At 32.2% G+C, this 18,486-nt stretch overlaps 1 protein-coding gene and 1 pseudogene across 32 annotated transcripts in view; one reads left to right on the forward strand and one right to left on the reverse strand.

The window, feature by feature from the left end:
- Nucleotides 1-380: 380 nt before the first annotated feature.
- Nucleotides 381-10,709, forward strand: LOC104881212 (sucrose-phosphate synthase 4-like; annotated as a pseudogene).
- The window catches only part of LOC100247603 (disease resistance protein RPV1), a 111,715-nt gene continuing 101,505 nt past the window's right edge, over nt 8,277-18,486 (reverse strand). For 22 of the 32 annotated variants that reach the window (XM_059741941.1, XM_059741927.1, XM_059741932.1 and 19 more), the window contains 8 exons: nt 16,995-17,093; nt 15,398-16,195; nt 15,013-15,051; nt 14,810-14,911; nt 13,845-14,230; nt 13,598-13,710; nt 12,156-12,290; nt 8,277-8,705 (listed from right to left, as the gene is read on the reverse strand). The gene's annotated coding sequence lies outside the window, so the exon portion shown is untranslated. Of the gene's footprint in view, nt 8,706-12,155; nt 12,291-13,360; nt 13,505-13,597; nt 13,711-13,844; nt 14,231-14,809; nt 14,912-15,012; nt 15,052-15,397; nt 16,196-16,994; nt 17,107-17,184; nt 17,251-18,486 lie in introns of all 32 variants that reach the window. The other 10 variants (XM_059741943.1, XM_059741923.1, XM_059741942.1 and 7 more) reach the window with 10 other exon arrangements.

Raw genomic sequence — 18,486 nt, forward strand, 5'->3', positions numbered from 1 at the left:
ACAAGTGGATATTGTGGGCAGTGCATATCTGGTGAAGGAAAGTCAACAAAATTTGCAGTGGCTTATGAAGGAGCTAGAGGTTGGAACTGTTCGAATGAAAGAGCAAGTGGCAGCTGTGGGTCGCAGTGCTGATTTATTTAATCTGGAAAGCCTCTGTTACGTGAACACTGCAGCCCAGTGACTTGTATTTGGTCCCAGAATTGAAGTCACCCTTGATCAGCGAGTTGAATGAGAATATCAGGCTTGTAGGGTCCATGCTGAAGGAAGAATTGGTTCTTACGTTCAAGATGGCTGAATCAATATTCTGATAGTGACGGATCGTGAGACTAATTTTTGTTGCCTAAGACGATATCTTTAAATGGGTAGTTGATGATCTGGCCATGTCAGCTATTACCTGTCATCAAGTGCAGCATCCAGTTGCAGAAGATGTTTTCGGAGAGATAGCGAACGAGGAAAGAGAAGTTGATATGGTAAAGGAAGGTCTTATTAAGATGTTTGCATTTGATGTCTCTAGAGCTGCCCCGTTTTCATTGGGTATTTCATGCTCCATCTCATCACTCTACCTTGGGCCCACACATGTGTACGTCCGGTTGTATGGTTCACTGGCCACTCTCACGTCATATGTTACCCCCCATTCCATCATCTTTTGACTCTGAAAATAATTTTTCCAATCCATCCTTGTAAATAGCTTCTCAGAATTTCAGGATTTAAATAATTTCAAATCTCTAAACTTTTCATCCTTAGCTTTCCTTAGGCTTCAAAAATCTGTTTTCCAATAAAATTTGCTGCCTTCTTCTTCGGCATGCAATGTTCCTAATTTTTCATGATTTTAAAACGTTTTAAAATAAACATGAATTTAAAATCTGTAATTCCAAATAATGGAATTTATGGAATTAATTCATGCAAAAAATAAACAGGCTTTGGTGAGGGCCCTACATCAAATAAATTTGCTTTAAAATAAAAATGAATTTTGAATGAAATATCATGCGTGCTATTGGTGTTTCTTTATCTGTTTTGGTGACAGGAGTGACATACTTTATGTTCATTACTATGCACTAATCTCATTTTGTGATAGCACGTTGCCGTTTGCTGATCAGGTACGCATCCACTTCCACTTCAGTAATCCTCTATTGCATATTCTGATACTCATATGTGCATGATTGATTCGAGTATTCATTGATTTTCTCATTGATTGTCATGTCAGCTTCATCTCATTAGTAGAGACCCGATTTTAGGGACTTAGAGGGGTGCTACGGTTTTTACCGTACCTTCCCGATAAGTAACCTGACCCCCGAACCCGATCCGGTTTTTCGCAGATCACCTTTTCCAAAATAAGGAGTCACACATAGAGTTTTTCTTTCTTATTTTGTTTACCCTTTAAAAAAATAAAACAAAAATAAGTGGCGACTCCAAGTCATTTTTCTTAATCAATGACAAATCAATTTTTTCAAATAAAAAATCGAGTTTCGCCATCGAGTGGGAAATGCATTCGAGCGATCGAAATACGGGGTCCACACTCATCTATTTCTTTAAAATTATTTTCAAGTGTTTTGCCCTTTCCTGAGTCTTGTTTCCTATTGATCTTTCTATAGAATTTCATAACTTCTTTGCTTCATTTTGATATTGGGGCAAGTTCCACTCTTCCTACTTTTTTTTTAGAATTTTCAGGCAATTTCTCTTCATTCTTTGAAGCCTTAAAATAGGACTCTTTAAGCTGTTAAGAATTAGGAAGCGTCATCTTGTAAATATGACAAGATCCAACAAGTTCATTGCCTCTCATGGAATAGATATCCTTGCTTTCCTCTATGACCACTGTTGGGAACCTTAGATCTCTTATTTCCCAAGCCCTAGATCATATAGATGAATGTAAACTGCCCTAGGCCTCTAGATCCTATATAATGGAAGCAAAAAATATATATTTTTTTTAATATTCTAAGATCTAGAGAAAATCCATTAGAAAACTTTACCTTTGATTTGGATGTTTCCAAATCAATTCCGCAAGGTGAAGATGAAACCTAAAGAGTTAGAAGGTCTTGTACACCCAAGATCTTCCACTCGATAACTCCAACTACAATTTTGGTACTCCAAAGTGTGAGCTTTGGAAGAGATGAATCCTAGGCTCTCTCTCTCTTTAGAGGTCGAAGACGACTCTTACACCAAAAAAACAATGGAAACCTTAACTCTTAAGGAGTATTTATAAGGTTCCTTTATTAGGTTTAAGTAACTTACGCCCACCAAGGCTTGGATTACTTAATCTAGCCCAAAACGGGTCCTAATTGATTAATTAACTACATAGGGTCATCTAATTAATCAATTAGCCCAATCCAAAGAATTTGTTCACTATCCCCTATGCAACCTTGCGTAATTACCAAAACATCTTTATGCATAATAGTGAACTTAGAGCCAATCCAACCCTTATAAATCGTGTCATCATGATATATGTGCTCAGAGTGGGGGCCGTTAAAACCCATAGGAGTACCGACTCTCTCAAAATCCAATTCTGAAGTTGATTCAACATTCCACTAAAGACAATTAATTCCACTCTGGTATACTATGTAAATAATAATGAGACAAAGTTTGGCTTCATGACCTATTATCCACTACATGCAAACTTCCTATGAATTAGTGTCCGTAATCTAACAAGGTAGTGTTATCACCTATCAAGATTACTTTTCCAATCCTTGAGTTACAGATCCCAATTATTATACAACCAATTGACATACTCTAACTCAAATGAGCATATGTCAAATTTCCACTAAAGAAAATGTAATGCCCATAGTATTCTAGATCATAAATCTTTTGGATCACCCAATGTGACATATTATCTCAATCCATGAGAAATTATGGTGCCTTTATTGAGAGTACCTGTTGCCACCAGCCTCCATCAATAGTGACCCAATCTATAAGGACATATGACCACTTTAAGGTCTCACCCTTAAATTAAAGCCTCCTATTGAATTTGACACAGGTTCAATATCCTCTCAAGGTTGAAAGTGCATGAAATATAGCATCTTAGTGAATCATGATAATTGATAGCCTTATGTCATGATTCACTATAGGTCCTATTTAATGTGGATTGTATACACTAGTGCACTTACTATGGGAAAACCATCCCGACAACCAAGACAAGTCATCCCTCTAATTAGAAAGTAGTGCATTATTGTCTCAAATGTATTGCCCAAACCCATGAATCAACTGTGGACTACTCATCACTCTACAAGGAACCCATGACTTGGATCTTCTGTGCAATTCCTAATACCCCTAAGTCATGTACAATGTAAGTGATGTGAGGTGTGTATGCTTAGATAATTGATTAATGCAAAAATGGATAATAAATAGGAAACCAAGAAACATAAAGAAATAAATTTATAGATAAGTTGTTTTTTTTGTATGACCACTTTAGGTTCTCACCCTTAGGTCAAAGCCTTCTGTTGACTTTGTCACAAACTCAATATCCTTTCAAGGTTGAGAGTCCATTTAGTATAGTATCTTGGTGAATCATGAGAATCGATAACCTTATGTCATGATTCACCATAGGTCCTGTCTAGTGTGCATCACATACACTAGTGCACTCACCATGGGAAAACCATTCTGATGACCAAGATAAGTCATCCCTCCAATTAGGAGATAATGCACTACAGTCTCAAATGGATTGCCCAAATCCATGAGAAGACTATAGACTACTCATTACTTTACAAGGAATCCATAACTTGGATCTTCTGTGCAACTCCTAATACCCAAGTCATGTACAATGTAAGTGATGTGAGGTGAGTATGCTCAAATATTTGATTAATGCAAAAAAGGATAACAAATGAGAAACCAAGAAACATAAATAAATAAATTTATAATAAATAATGGAAAGAAATAAAAAATACTACGCAAAAAGATGCAAATATTTTTAGACCTTAGAATTTTTATTTTTCATTATTGTTGTTATTATTATTATTTCATGTCAAACCTTTGACGAAGGGGAGACACTTCATCCTTATCCATCTTCTCAAAATTCTCATATTCCACCGACTCACTCACCAACCTCACCATTTATGCTTATTTGTTTACTTTTTATTTATTTATTATTTTTTATATCTATTTTAGGCTATATAAAAAAAAATCTCATATTTAATTTATCAATAAAATATAATCAAAATTAATACAAAAAATTAAAAATTTAAATTATTTAATCTTTATATTTAAAATGAAAAATATATAAGTAAAATGAGTTTGAATGAGAGTGAAAAAATAATTTATTATCTATCAATCTATTCTTTATTTTTTCTTACTTTTTTTAGTATGTTTTCAAAAATCAAATTTTCCAACAAGCACAGAATTCATATATTTTCTCTTTGGCATATAATAACCATCATGCTACTAGTGCTGATCTGATATCTTTTTTTTTTTTTTCTTGGATTCCTTTCTCTCTTTTTTTCCTCTTTTTCTTTCCTATATATATACAAACAATGTAAAGAATAAATAAATAAATACAATAAAACAAAATTTTTAAATCTTAATAATTCTTTTAAAAAATGGTCTCACCAAATTCATTTTTGTTTGAAGAAAAATATAAATGAAAAAAAAATTATTCATTCTCATTCTTCATTTCCATGTACAAAACATGACCTTACATATGTGTCAATACCATTTTCTTACATTTTCTATTTATTGTTTTCATTATTTTTTAATTTTTCCAATGAAATTGTGAGATTATTCTTTAATCTCATTGGTTTAATTAATGACAATTTGTCAAACTCGAGTGATTAAAGTTGAATAAGGATAACATACTACATTTCATAATATATGCATCAATTATATAGTTAATGACAATTTTAATTATTTGGTTTTTCTCCTAGACTATGTTTGGTTCCAAAAAATACTATCAGAGGAAAAAATATTTCAAAAATGATTTTCTTATGTTTGGTTTGTCATAAAAAAATAATGAAAGAAAATTAAATATAATTAAAATTTTATAAAATTTAATTTTTATATAAAAAAGGAAAAAAAAAAAGTGAAGTGAGCTTGAAAAGGTATATAAAAATAATTTATTAATTTTAAATATATTTTCTATTTTCTTTCCATTTTTCTTTCCTTTTATTTTTCACCTCATTTTTTTTTTCAGTCACATTTTTTTTTCTAATTTTCCTAGAACTAAGCATACAATAAGAGTTCATAGGTAAGGATAAAAAATAGTAGTTTCTACACAAGTATTAGTGATTGGATTTTTTCAATGGAGTGAGACAAAAATTGATTAAAAAAACAATAATACACGTATTAAAGTTGTTTTTATATATAAAAAAAATGTATGACATAATTTTTTATACTAAATAACAATAAACAAAACTTAAAAACATATTTTATATTCCTCTATCTAATTTGGATAATTTAATAAAATAAAATAAATATGAATATGACCTTTTATTTAAAAATGTTTTAAATTTTATTTATAAGCTTTTATTTCTTTTATATTTAATTAGTATATAAAATATATAAAAAAATTCAAAAATTATGACGATCATTTTTAAATTGGGAAAAGTGTTTTTGCATATACACGTAAAAAAAAAAAAAGAATACAAAATAAAAAGTATTTTTTAGTCAAATATACTACCTTTGAACATTTCAAGTACTCTTTGAGTTGAGAGTGAATAAAATTTGAATAATTTTTAGAGGGTTCTTATTTTATGATTTTTTTTTTCAAATACATGTATGAAATCACAATTTTTTCTTTTCCATTTTTTATTTTTAAATAAAATAATTAATCTATTAAATTTTTTTATACTTTCATTTTTTATATAAACATAAAGTTACCATATAAAAATTATATGCTTTAAATTTAAATCATAGGCTGCATAACCCAAGTGGGAAGGTCGACCATTCCAAACTCAAGTTCTTGTGCATGGGATCAAAGCCAACAACCCAACCCCCACATCATTTGATTTTGGACAAAAAGACAATCTGACATCTCGCTCAAAACGCGTGGAGCGTGGATTGCAAACCATGTGAAACTAGGGCAGTGTTCGTCATGGAGCATGCCGATCCAAGGATAACCAAAAATTCATAAAATATGGACAAAAAATCCGATTTTTCAACAATATTAAAGTTAGTTAATTTTCATGAAATATAATAAAATGAAATAATTTTGATAAGGTAAGACTATACTTTTTTTGGGTTAAGATTAAATAGAAATAATTCATTAGTTATTTTTGTTTTCACTTTTTTTTTTTAATGCAAACTTACCTTTGTTCATTTATTTATTTATTATATAATTAGGATTAATTTATTCCTATGCTTCTTTATACTAATTAATTTTTATTATATTTTGTTAAATTAACATGTAGAAATACATACAAATCCATGCACATGTAATAGACATGTCTTTACATGCACACACATATTTGTTTATTTATTTATTTATTGAAATATAACATAATGTATTTCTATATAATTGTATTTTTCTCTTTTTTTTTTATTCTTTTCCCAAAATAATCATTAAGAAACTCTTATTACATTAATTATATACATTCAGAATAAACAAAGAATTCCATGACTTTTATTCCACATATAAGTGTTGCAAATCAAGTTAAAATTCTTCTTGCTATATTTCCATAATATTAGAAACCGACACGTATGAGTTTTGTGTAAATTTCCAATATTATGAAAACATAGAAAGAAGAAGTTCAATTTGATTTGCAACACTTATATGTGGAACAAAAGTATTAGAATTCTTTGTTGCATTCATATGTAAAAGTAAACCTTTCTTCCTATCATACTCAATAATATATTATTTAGCTAGTAAAACTTTAAATCGTTCAAAGATTAATATCATAAAGAAATTTATGAACATAAATATTTATAGAGATTATATGAAATTGATAATTAATTGCTTCAAAAAACTTTCGTCTCTTTTTATTTAAATAATATATTATTACCAATAATTTTTTTATGATTGGATGATATTAAAAATTTAGGATAAGATGATATTTTTTAAATTCAACTCATTTTTTTGAATGACATTTGCTTGCATAGCTTTATTTGTAATTTTTTCGTTTTTGAATTCATTTAAATGACAAGGGTAAGGTTGAGATGGAGATGACTTTGTCGTCTTTGAAGGTGACTATATCATGCTTAAGAATGTAATCTTCTAAAAATACTTTTGATTACTTCAATAATGTGACTTTCAAGATAAAGATCTTTTGACACGATATTTGCATCATGTGTTATATTTCTTACCAGAAGCCATTAGTATAACTTAATTGATATCATTATTGAATACCCAAGTCAAGTATATTCAAACAAGGTCATTGCCACTAATGAGTTAACTTCACTATTTCACCATAATCATTCACTTTTTATATCAACAATTTTAACATTTAAAATACAAAAAGTTCTCTCATTGATTCCTTTCATGTAAGAATTAAACTCTCTATTTTCTGATATTTGAAGCCATAATTTTGGAGCTAGAGATAGTTTGCTAGGGCTCTAATAAGATTTGTTTTTTTTCCTTCTATTGAGTAATATACTTCCCTATCTCATTTTGGCTTGTTAACAATGGATTCCTCCTACCCCTCATATGTATATACTTCAAAGACCAATCATATGGATGCGATATAAATTTTTTTTGTATCCTTCCACATTAAGGCATTACACAAAGGATAGATCCTAACCTAGATCATCATGGGTTAGAGGAAAATGAAAGAGCCCACACGAACATATCTAAAGAATCAAGCCCAAATGAATGTACTTAGCTCCACTTGCCAAAACCTTCATTGGCCAAGTGCGGGTGAGCCACCTATAAATTTCCCTTTTTAGTAAAATATTTTATGATGGTGAGAACAAATATATGAATAAATTTATTAATAAAGGTATTATTTGCTCACAACTTCAGTATTGCTTATTCTATCACTATATATTTTTTTAATGAAAATTTTGAACTTTAGCAAAATCAAAATTACACTTTTCTTATATATAATTTCAAATAGAAGCAACTGCTTAGAGATGGTTAAAGTCATTGTGTTAAATGATTTCTTCTTCAATTCCATCAATTGAAGATGCTAACTCGGTCATCTAGCCTAACATTGTAGCAAATATCCAATCATCCAAGTTGAAAGAAAAGTACAAAACATAGTGTTGAGTTTTTATCCAAGTTCCTCGATGAATTGAGATTGAACACCAATCCAAGAAGACAAAGAAAACAAAACCATAAATCAAAAGAAAATAACATATAATATCAAAACATAACAAAACAAGCAGGATTCGGATCCAAAATTGAATCCTACATCCACGGATCAAGATCACCTCCAAAAATCCACTAAGATTGAACCATTTTACACCCTTAAGAATCTCTGAGAATCATCAAGCTCTCGCTACAGTACAATGAAGAAGACTCACACTCTAAAGTCCTCTCACTTCTTTTCTACAATTCAAAAAACTCTTTTTTTTTCTTCACACTTTTATACATGAGTACATGAAAAAAAAAAAATTGCTAAGCAAACAGGTGTGCCAGCTCACACTTTCAGTTAGTTAATCAACTAACTTTGCTTACGTGGCCAATCAATTTTGGACCACCAATTTTTACACAGATTTGTAGAAGAAAACACGATGATTGCATGCACTGGTTCATCGATTGCTGATACAGTAGAGAGACTTTCATCCTTCATGGAAATCAGTTTTATATCCTTTCATTACTCACTTGGAGACTTCTGGGGACAAGGCATCTGTTGGCAAGAATAAACCACCATTTAGATATGCATTTGGCAACACACTTGTAGATAAGAAGTATTTCATTACCATAGGAGCAAGATAAAGAAAACGAAAGAACCACAATAACCTAATGGAGTGAGTAAAAACAACCACAAGATCAATTCTTGAACTTGAAAAGAAAATGAAGTATTCACTGTGGCCAAGTACAACTCACTTACCTAGACTAGAATCATTTATGACCAGCCACAGATGGTAGAGGAATTGACTCCAGCAATATCAAAACCATACCTTAACTAAACCAAGTAGTACTAAATTTCCATGGTATTGCTTTACTTTAGCTATGTTACAATGCAACATTCAGAAGGTGACAATGACACTTGTATTGTCTTGTCTTGATCCTAAAAATAATGTCACTAGTCTGATCAAGGCTTTTGGAGAGATAGCCAGACTAGTAAAAAAGTTTCATTTCAAAGTGCTTTCCCATGATCCAAATAGAAAACAAATACAATTTTAACATTGACTCTAAGCTATGTTTCTTGTTGATTTGGTTTTGTTTTTGTAGACATTGATTTTAGGAAACAAAGACGACATAGAAGAAATGTCTAAGAGTAGCTCGGTTTCCCTTACAACAGTGCTTAAGTTCATAGAGAAGTGTGACTTGTGTGGTCAAGTGCCTTATCCAAAGCATCATAGTCCAAAGTTCCAGGAACACATACATTGGCTACAAAAACTAAAGTGAATTTCATAATCCTTGCAGAATATTCAACACATACATTATGATCCCCCATCAAAGATTAGTGGGCCCTTAACAAAGCTGTAGCAAGTTCTAAGAATTCATATTGATCATGGTCTGCCAAAATTTTTAGTATTGATGAAATAGCTAACAGAAAACATAAGTCCCATCATCTCTAAGTATCAATGGCCAAATTAGACTACTTCATGTTGATAGCAAGACCCACAATTAATCAGCCTGGGTCCCTGCTTATGTTTTCAATACCTAAACCTTTTTGTTCTTTTCATTGTGACATACAAACATCTAATGTTACCACTTTTGTGGTGGATTTGCCTCTTGAAATGGGTTTTTATCAACCCAGCTCTTGTGGAGCCATTTGGTCCCAATCTAATCCATTTATTGCCTTATAAGTAGGTACTTATGGTTTACACCCCTTTTTTTGGGTTAGAATATGGTTTATCTATTGTTGCTACAAAAAATAGCGGGGCATGTGGATATTATCAAGGTAAATTTTAGATCAATACAATTAGGTGTTAGACTAGCAAGCCTGGTGGATTCTGCTTATTTAGATCCTAGCCCATCGTCATAAGAGTTTATATATTGAACTTTCAATAGTTATTTTCTATAGACCTACTTGTTTTATCTAACAAGGCACATAACAGTCAACTCCTCATTAGACATGACCAAAAAGGCATAGCAAATGCCCTCCTAAACCTCCTTACTGACAATAACTTATGACTTCAGTTCCATAAAAATGGGCTAAAGAACATCCATTAGTTTTCATGGCTAGAGCATACTGTAACTACTTACCCATGTTGAGCACCACTGGAACCGCCACCACAACACCCATCTTGGGATCATGCCAACTATTGAAAAACCCATGAGTGACTCTCTAAGGGATGTAGAAGACCTTCTTTTAAAGGTTTCTCTTTATGGATACTTTAAGATTAATTGAGCACTTAATGCAGAAACTAACAGAAGGAACTCATTGAAACTCTAACCCACATGGCTTCCTCTAATTGTAATTATAGTGTTAGCCACAATCGTAAAAAAAAACAAGAGTTGTATGTAATAGATTGTTATGATAGCAATAGAGATTGCACTAAGAGATTACTGACAATTATAAAAAATGTGATGAAAGTTATCAACTCTAGCTTAAGTTGAATAAGATTGGAATTGTTGATTGGTTTGAGTTTACAGGAGAATAGTAGAAAATTTAAGATGTTATCAAGTGAACTTAAAAGAATTTGATGCATTGGTTTATAATTGCAGGAGGGAAATTTAATATCCATAGAGGGATTTTGTAGTTGATTTGTAGTACAAATACTTGTACTAAAAAACAAGTGTAATTCCTCCTAGACAATAAAATATGTTGACATGAGGAGGAACATATTTACTAGTGCATTCGACTGCATTGCATCAATATGGATCAAATAATCCATTGGGTGCACATTCATAGATGGATAAAATTTCTTCTTTACCCTTATTTTTATGTAAAAGATCTAGTAGGCCCATGTTGAGTATTGATGACCTGCTGAGAATGTTAGATCAATGGTTGACATTGTGGAGTATGTGATGTGGGTGGTTGTAGGTGAAACCAAAAGTTAAGGTAAGATTGTTACTAACCACCCTTTGGCAAAAAGGTTGTAGAGACTAGTACCTTGGATATTAACTGATTGATTTTCTAGTACTATATTTCCAACAAGAATTTAAACAAATAAATGATAAACTTAGAGAATTGATGGCCTGTAACAAAAGGATGCAGATCAGAGGCCTCCATTGTTGCCTTGTCCATATGCAAATTGCATTAAGGTTGAATGTGGTACCCTTATCTGCGTCAAGGGTGTAAGCATCAAGGTAAGATCTCTTCCCTATGCATATAGCACACATAAAAAACACTACCAACTCTTTTACATTTATGTCTTCTGCAGGTATGTCTCAGTCAGGTGGGGAATTGACCTCTTTAAAATGGTGGTGTTTGTTTAGAAAAGATGGGATACAAATTATGAAGACCTAGTTGTTGGCCTCCACAAGGCCATTATTCTAAGAGGTTTGGTGAGGTATGGTGGGGAGAAACTTCTTTGCAATGAAAGACAATTTCAAAAGGGAAAACACGATCCCACAAGATAGCCCTCACATTGCCTTTGTAGAAGAGGATTATGAAGCTCAGGATATTTCTGCAGCTCTATTGGCCCTGGGGATGAAGTGATTTGCTTCCCACTTTATATTATATTTCCTCTTTCTTTAAGTTTTGATGCATATGGATTTCATATATAATGAAAAAACCAAAATCTAAGTATCTGATATAAGAAGAATATATGTGTCTAAACTAGTGTATAAAATTAGAGGTTATGCAGAATGACATAATTCTTTACTTCATTCCCTAAACCATAAGACACCCTCAATGAAATATTTATTTTCCAACTGGAGACAATATCAGCTTCAATGGGTGTGCACTCATATATGATGCTTTTCATAATGATGAATCACAAAATTTAACACATCTAATATATTTTAGACTCAGTTAACAAAATTAAGAACCAAATAATGATAGAAAGGTAGCTCTATGTCTGTACTATTTCAATCAATATATGTATAGCATTAGATAAAAGCACTATCAAGCCTAACATGGTTTTCGCAAGAATGCTATGCTGGTTACTCAAATTCTCTCTCAAGTCTATCATGTTTGTTGAGCATCTATTATAGTGTTGATCATCTTGTAAATATTTACCTGTTCAATGTCCCCATATGTTCACGAAATGCATTCCAGAGCTTGCATTTTTCCCAACCTTTGAAGAAGTCTAAGATCATGGAAGTGTTTGGCATTTTTTTTGCACAAAGCTCCAATTCTACCTTGTGTTTAGCACTGCAAGAACATTCAACATGGATTAGTGGGACATTTTAATATGAACACATTAAAATTGGAGAAATGAATGAATTTAAACTTAAAATAGCTTACTCTTTCAATTTTCAATCATTACAAAGCATAATGCTAAATCAATTTGATAAATATTTGTCTAGTTAAGACCTTTGTCCTGGGAATCCAACTATTTTGCCTTCTTCGATTCAATAAACATCTATCTAGTGAACCGGGTAAATACATATTTGCCTTTGGTTTCCCAATTTGGCCATGTAGAGAGTGTAAATAGTCAACTTCTCCAGCTTTACCAGATAAGACAACTTTGTGTTCCTCTTCCATGTTCTTTTCATCCACTATCCTAAGCTCAGGCTATAGTTACACACCCATTAACAATAATACTCCTGTGTAGAAAATTATAGGCATATTGCATACATGAATCATATATAAAAGCAACATTAAGATATCCTAGTTTCCAATTTGGACCACATAATTATCAATTCACTAAAATTAACACGATTGGCCAATCCAAATTTTCTTTACACTGTTTTGCTCAATGAAGAAAGAAATATAAATCAGCCTAGTATATTGGAATATAAATTTGTCCTCATTCTACATATAGGTTTTCATTTAATTTGATTTTTTTTTTTAAATTAAAATTCTATGAACTCCTCCCACAATAATAATACTCACCTAGCATTCAAAATAGAGGAATTTGCTACATTTTGCAAAATAAAACATAAACATTTTTAGACTAATTTTGATGGATAATGCCATTAAACATAAACCTACTACAGCAGTTGACATTAGCTCAAGAAGGTCAACGTCTTCACAAGAATGAGTTTCGAGCAACGATTTGAGGGTTTTAGCAGCAGTTTTTAAGTTTACGATATAGGGATCAACAGAGCATGGTTTAGTCATACTCTTGAATTTTGCTTTGGATCTCTATGGAGGCCTGTGAGGATACCACATCAGAGTGAAGTGAGTTGAGAAAGCAGATTATGCCATAGCTTTTTCTTACCCAAGTTAAATCAAGTAATCTAAAGGCAATGAATTTTAGTTTGAGTTGAGTTTACTACCGGGATATGAGAGTGAAGGTAGCTGTTAAGAGCATCAATGAGATAGGTGCATTGGCCAGCTAGGGATCCAATCTTTTGGTATTGTTTCTAAGGATGACAAAACCTGAAACGACCATGTCTAGGCTCCTATCTTACAAAATTTGTCTGCAAATTGAGAAATTTAAACAAGTTGTAACTTGATGTAGTCTATGAATTTAGAAAATTTTGACAGTGAAATAGATCAATCTTTCAACTCACCAAGGAATCTTCAATGATTTTTGAAGTCAAAATACTTTTGTATCCTTGAAGAAATGTTTTGCTATCCTTGGATTCTCCATCTCCTAAGACTCTAAAATATTCCCCTGAAAATCCTGCAAATTCACTTACTTATAAGTCATCAAAATGAGATTAAAAAAATGTAAAAGGTATGGTGCTCTTTGGGTTTATTTCGAGCAATCCACACATTCATTTGGGGTGTAATGCCACCTTTTTATTTTAGGCGTACCTTCTAAGAAGTTCCCAAGCTTTTCAACATTGCCAGCAACCAACTTGTGAAGATCATCACCAGCCCACATTGGGCAGATGCCTATGGATACAAACACAGCTGTGGTGCTACTAATGAGGATGGTTGAGGATAGCCCGTTACAGATACCAAACTGAATGTCAATATAAACATCAGCAAACCATAATCATATCGACACTGCCATTTAGATAATCTTTCAGCAAACGCAACTGCATCACAAGTCGACAACTCTATCAATCAAATAATCTTCAGGCTATTTCAAGAAACTCTTGTAACCATGGTTCTATAAGCAACCACATGTCCTTTCAACAAAAACTCCAGCATGTCCCTGCCAAATCCTCCATCAACCTTAGCTTTTAGATATTGGCCTGAAAAAGAAAATATCACCAACAAATACTCTAATTAGTAGCAGAAGTTGAGTAAAACTGCATGCTCAAACTCTATTTGGTATTTGGTAAAAGTAAGGAAAGGAAAAGACTAGTCAAAAGAAAGAGACATGATGCCATTTAGATTTAAAGAAAACATAAAACTCAATTGCCTCTTAAAACATTCTATAAACACATAGTTGAATTGATCTTCATTTTATCTAATTCAGTCAATTGCCACTTGGGGTATCTTCAACCACCTGAATCTTTGCATTTTTTTTTTTTTTTCAGATTATTTTTTACAATTTTTGCAAAATAAGTACAAAAAAAAATCCATCTTCCAATTCAGTCAAAACCAAAAATTCAACTCAATATGTAGAATGGTACAAGCATGTGTCTAAAACCTGAATGACATTCTCTGAATGCTTCTTAGGTGGCAACCCCTGAACCATCCCTTGTACAATTTAATAGTATTCACAAGGATACTGCTTTAGTTGCCTAGAAATGCATAACAAATCAATGCAAATTTTGGAATCATATTCGATTAAGAATTAAACCCGAGTGAGTAGGGGGAATAATCACCTCATAAAGCTCATATGATAGAATTCCTACTTGATGAGTGTATGCAATTCTTGAATTGAAGTCACTAAAGTGATTTGTTATTGGGTTTCCAATGGTGTATCTCTGAGTCCAATTAAAAGAAGATCAAATGGATTCAAATATGATGTACAAAAGTTAAAACCATAAGGCGCAAGTCACTGAAATCATATAATTAGATTACATACTTGAATATTCATTTTTTGGCTCTTTCCCTGCATCATTACCTGCAGCCAAAAAATAAGAAGAAAGGAAATTTCAACTGGACGATTAGGCACCTTATTAGAAATATATGTAGTCTTTTTGGAATCCCAAAGGAAAAATGAAAGCATGGGCTCAGATGGAGCCTAATCCTGAACCATCATGTCCTTCTTTACATCTCCATTTACATGCATTATTAGTTCCTCTAAGAGTTGAATTGATTAGTCAATCTTAAAACACTGTTTGGGTATTCAAAACAAAAGGAAAATTGAACTTAAGAAATGCAAAATCTTAGGTTAAATAGTGTTTTTATATAACTCATGAAACTATTCTCCTTTCCTCAGCCATATAGAGAAGTCATGATTAACATACCATTGGATATATATTTCTTGAACCACCATGGGGATGATTATGCCTGAATATGAGTCACCACTGATGTAAAGTGGATTTTTCTGAAACTTGGGGTGATTAATAAGCCACTGTGTCACAACAAAAAAAATTGGAGGTATGAACTGTTGAATAACCATTTAACAGGGTTGGGCCTCCTGTAATTGATGCAGAGGATCTTGGATGCTCCATTGATACCAAAGCCAGTTCATTTCTGGTTGAATCCATGCCAAATTTTGCGGGCCAATATCCATCAAGTTGCACCTCCAAAAAAATCTGCACAAGCAGGATGCATATATAGATTGACTACAGACAAATCAAAACAAAGAACTAAACAAAAAATTTGATTGTCTTTTTGAAACTTAAAGGAGAACTACCCAGCCAGAAGAACAAAGTATACGAACTTACGTTGCTGCCACAATGTATTTATCTACATAAAAAATTAAAGGACATGTCTTTTTATTATAGAAATCAAAGAAAAAAAATATAATCATAAAAAAAAATTGATATGGAAATCCATGGATAAGGAACAAAAACCCGGAAAAATAAAAATAAAAATAATTCAAAATTTACTTTCCCTTTTCCTCAGTTTTTCAGCAACCAAACCATGGATATCTTATAAAGCAGCTTTTCATCCGTGAATCCATAACAACATAAAAACTTCACAAACCTTCACTCATGTAAACCATACCTAATGACTGTTTGGAGAAACAATCATTGTGTTTGGGTCATTTTCAAGCCTCAGAAATTCAAGAGCCTTGCTACCAGAATCAATTGTAGTCACTGCCATAAAACAAAGAAAAAATAACCATCAATCAGAATCCATTAAAAACATGACTAAATTTGGAAAGAGAAAAAACAAACCATTAATGAATCCTCCTATTCTTTCCTCTGGTTTTCTTCTCTGTTTGTTAGCTAAGAAAGTATACAATTTCCTATAAACAATAGCTAGCACATGAAACTGGGACTCTGTTCTATTCTACAAGATGCAAAGAAAAGGAGCTTTGTATACAAATAAGACCTACTAAAATCCACACCCCTCAAAGCAAGATCTGACTAGATTTGATCCAAAATCTTCCAAAATTTCCAAGTTGATTTCAATTATAGGGCAAGCAAAATTTTTATTAATCCCTATCAATTTAAAATCTAATTACAAATGTTTTTACAAATAAACTTCATAGACAAAAATAAAAAAACATTAAAATCATCCTTAAATTTTGTCTCTATTTTGGTAATACTATTTTAATAATTATATCTTGTTGAACCTATTTTATAAGAGATGTCATGTAGACAAGTTTTATAACTTGTTAAAATAGATCCAAACTGGCAAATGTTAAAAATTGGAAGAGGTTTTAGATCATCATGTAGACTAGTCATACTCATTGCAGAATAGAGCCTTGTAGTGAATAGCTTTTAGAAGCACTAATCTCATCTTTATATATACCTTGAACAACAAAAGCAATTACATAACAACATGACATATTTTCAAATGCTACTGCAGAAGAATCAAAGTGGAATAACTTCACTTCTATCTGGTGTCCAAAATGCAGAACTATGAGAAGTTGAAGATTGAAAGACTTACAGATCAATCTATGACTTGAGACTAACAGAAACTAGGAGTCCTTTGTATATATGTCCAAGTGAAAGATCTGTTGTATATATGTCCAGAAGGGATCTCAAGCTGTTGAAGAAAACTGAAACATGATTAGTGATGAAAGCATCCATAGTCTGAAAACAATAAGGCTTGGAATATGAAACTGAGATGCATCAACCTTATAATATCTGCCAAACTTCTTCTTTTTTTCCCTCCTTTTCAAGGCCAAAGTGCAGCATACACACTAGCATCCACATTACAATATAAACTTATTATTCTATAATTGAAAAATGTTGGGAAAATCTCTTGAGAATAGGTTGGATGAGAACAGAAAAATGGAATGGAGAAAGCCAAATATCACTAGTGTTTCAGGATGGGAGAAAGCCAATTTTACATTCATGATGGGAGAAATGGACAACAAACAGTCTCTAAAAAATTTATGAAAATTTCAGGAAGTAAGGAAGAGAGCTAAGAAAAATCACCTAGAGAAACATGTGCTAGCTGGTTATTGGAAGAGAGAAACATAAACTAATATCACTAGTGTTTTTCTCCAAAATCTCCCCACAATTTTGGCCTGTGTGACCATTAGTAAATGAAACACAATTTTTGAACACCGAAGAAAATTTTAATTACCCTTTTTAGTGTCAATCTACCCACCTATTTGGTTCTGTACCTAAAGTTTACCATGTATAATATCCTCCATTCAAACCCGCTTTGCACCAATGGTCTTATCATTAGGAATAGCCCCCTGTTTTCCCTTTTGGGTGGGAGTGGCTCAAGTTTGACCTATGAAATGGGGGGAAATTGTGAACAGTAGAGTAAACTGATCAGAATTGGGCTTTGAATTACCACTAACCTTTCTTACCACTGATATCCAATCACTACTCACCATATTAAGCCACTTCATATTGAGGCATGGTGCAAAGCCTGATGACACTAAGTGATTACAACATATATATATTTTTTTCACACCCAAATGCCCCTATTCTTCTAGAAAAGTATCCTTACCATTTCAGGTGATGTGATTAGGGAGTGGACATTAATAGAAGATCTCACCACTGCAGACATTGTAACATGATAGATATATGCTATTACTAGACATGAAAAATACTCTTTTTGTTCACTGATTTATACTAGAACCTGACACTAACTAAAGCTAGTTGAGGTTGATTATTGGATTAGAGTGAATAAAAGAACATTTTTTTTTTTTTTTGGAAATGACATTAGATATTTTTTATTTATTTTTTACTCTACTTTATTTTCTTCTAATTTAATTGTTTTAAATTCTATACAATTTTTTATTCATGGACATAGACTCAAATAAATCACCCTGCATCCAACCCCAAATACTAAAATCTCCCCACAGTTTTGGTCTCAAGGAAGCATACTGCAATAAAAAATCTCTCCATCAAAAATTTCCCCCAACTGGCATGCAACTTCATCAATCTGAAACTTCATCAATTACCCAAACAACATACAA

Source organism: Vitis vinifera, chromosome 13 (assembly GCF_030704535.1).
Source record: "Vitis vinifera cultivar Pinot Noir 40024 chromosome 13, ASM3070453v1".
In the NCBI taxonomy this organism is placed as follows: domain Eukaryota; kingdom Viridiplantae; phylum Streptophyta; class Magnoliopsida; order Vitales; family Vitaceae; genus Vitis; species Vitis vinifera.